The sequence below is a fragment of the Chrysochloris asiatica genome, unplaced genomic scaffold, assembly GCF_000296735.1.
Source record: "Chrysochloris asiatica unplaced genomic scaffold, ChrAsi1.0 scaffold00040, whole genome shotgun sequence".
Classification (NCBI taxonomy): Eukaryota; Metazoa; Chordata; class Mammalia; order Afrosoricida; family Chrysochloridae; genus Chrysochloris; species Chrysochloris asiatica.
The window spans coordinates 16,333,656-16,336,367 of NW_006408558.1; the positions used below are offsets into that span (position 1 = coordinate 16,333,656).

At 42.4% G+C, this 2,712-nt stretch overlaps 1 protein-coding gene across 1 annotated transcript in view; it reads right to left on the reverse strand.

The window, feature by feature from the left end:
- Window positions 1-2,712, reverse strand: part of TPCN2 (two pore segment channel 2) — a 34,820-nt gene that overhangs the window by 19,729 nt on the left and 12,379 nt on the right. The window lies entirely within an intron of this gene.

Sequence of the window (2,712 nt, forward strand, 5' to 3'; positions counted from 1 at the left end):
GTCGGCCAGATAGTTGTCTTCCAAATTTCTTGGCAGAGATGAGTGAGTGCCTCCTGTGCTGCCTCACTTTCCTGAAAGATTTCAATTTTCAGTCCATCAATTCCTGGTGCCTTGTTCTGTGCCAATTCCTTCAACGCACCTTGGACTTCCTCCTTCAGTATCATTGGCTCTTGATCATATGCTACCTCTTGAAATGGTCGAACACCAACGATTTCTTTTTGGTACAGTGACTTTGTGTATTCCTTCCATCTTCTCTTGATGCTTTCTGCATCATTCAATAATTTGCCCAGAGAATCCTTCAATAAAGAAAGTGGAGGCTTGAATTTTTTCTTCAGTTCCCCCAGCTTGAGAAATGCTGACCATGTTCTTCTTTTTTGATTTTCTGACTCCAGAAAAGGCACATTTCTTTGTAATATTTGACTTTGTCTTCTCGCACTGACCTTTGAAATTTTCTGTTCAGCTCTTTTACCACCTCACTTCTTCCATTTGCTTTAGCATCTCTATACTGGAGAGCAAGTTTCAGTGTCTCTTCTGACATCCATTTTGACCTTTTCCTTCTTTCTTGTCTTAATGACTTTTTGCTTTCTTCCTGTCTGATGTTCTTGATGTCATCCCACAACTTTTCTGGTCTTCGGTCTTTAGTGTCTAATGTATCAAATCTGGTCTTCAGATGATCTTTAAATTTAGGTGGGATATATTCAAGGTCATATTTTGGATCTTGTGGACTTGTTTTCATTTTCTACAGCTTCAGTTTGAATTTGTATATGAGTAATTGATGGTCTGTTCCACAGTCTGCCCCTGGCCTTGTTTTCACTGATGATATGGATGGAGCTTTTCCACCATCTCTTTCCACAGATGTAGTCAATTTGATGTTTTTTCATCTGGTGTATTCCATCTGGTGAAGTCCATGTGTATATTTGTCTCTTATGCTGTCTAAAGAAGGTATTTGAAATGAACAAGTCACTGATTTTGCAGAATTCTATCATGTGGTCTCCAGTGTCATTTCTATCACCAAGGTCGTATTTTCCAGCTACTGATCCTTCTTCTTTGCTCCCAACCTTTGCATTCCAGTCACCAGTAATGATTAATACATCTTGACTGCATGTTTGATCAATTTCAGATTGAATGAGTTGGTAGAATTCTTCTATTTCATCCTCACTGGCTTTGGTGGTTGCTATGTAAATTTGAATAATGGTTGTAGTAACTGGGCTTCCCTGTAGGCACATGGATATTAGCCTATCACAGGTCTGTCAGTTTGCCGTACTTTGATGGCTTGTGAGTTGCTGTGATTCTGAGGGCTATGCCACCAGAATTTTTAATACCAGCAGGGTCACCCATGGTGTACAGGTTTCAGATGAGCTTCCAGACAAAGACAGACTAGGAAGAAGGAGTGACAAACTACTTCCGATTATTTAGTCACTGAAAACCTTATGACTAGCAGAGAAACACTGTCAGATAGTGTGCCAGAAAATGAGCCCCTCAGGTTGGAAGACACTCAAAATGCAACTGGGGAAGAGCTGCCTCCTCAAAGTGGAGTTGACCGTGATGACACGAATGGAGTAAAGCCCGTGAGAGAAAAGCCTGCAAGACCTCCATTTGCTGATGGGGCACAACTCAAAATGACGAAAAACAGCTGTAAACATCCATTGAAAATCAGAACATGGAATGTACAAAGTATGAATCTAGGAAAAATGAAAATTGTTATAAATGAAATGGAATGCATAAACATCGATATCTTAGGCATTAGTGAGCTGAAATGGACTGGTATTGGCCATTTTGAATCTGACAACCACATGGTTTACTATACAGGGAATGACAAATTGAAGAGGAATGGTGTTGCATTTATCATCAAAAAAAGCCTATAGGCGTAAAAATCTTAGCTATGTAGGTGAGACAGTTCTGAAGATCACAAAGTTCCTGGGTAGTACAAGCTGTTTTGCTTTTTCACTGCTGGAGGTTCAAGGCCACACAGAGGTGTGGTCCTGGTGATTCACATTCAATAAATCAGCCACTGAAAGCCCTGTGGCCAAAAGCTGTCCTCTGGCATACATGGCTCACCATGACTCAGAATCCAGTTAACAGTTACTGTTTACAGGGGTTATTCTTAGAACTCATTAGTGGTTTAATAGTAGAATTCTGGTCTTCCAGCACTTTCTCTAAACTGCTTCCCAAGATGCCTCCGTGATTGTCTTGTGTCCTTTGAGAAAAATCTATCAAAATGACCCCTTGGGAGTCCCAAAAAACAGTCGCCAGACCCTTCTGAGCTGACCACTCTGTCTTGAACTGAACTAGCCCCCTCGGAAGCCACTGTTCTGACTGGACCGGCTTTGCAAGGTCCCCTAACGAGCTAAGTGAACGACCAGAGAACTTGTCTGCAGCCGTCCACCAATCACAGGCATGTTTACACCCGTTCTGTTTGCAAGAAGCCTGTGTCTGTATGAATGGGAGCTCTGGAGAGGCCTTTCCCGGTCACCCTCATAAACACATTGTTGTAGTTGTTGTCGTTAAGTGCCGTGAAGTCAGTTCTGACTCACTGCAACCCCGTATAGGGTTTCAGGAGAGCAGCTGGTGGGTTTGAACCGCCGACCTTGCAGTTAGCAGTCTAGTGCTGATCCCACAGCGTCACACCAGGACTCCTCATAAACACATACACATTTACACACACCTGTGGTGCCTGACGCCTCATATGCACATACACATTTACACACACCT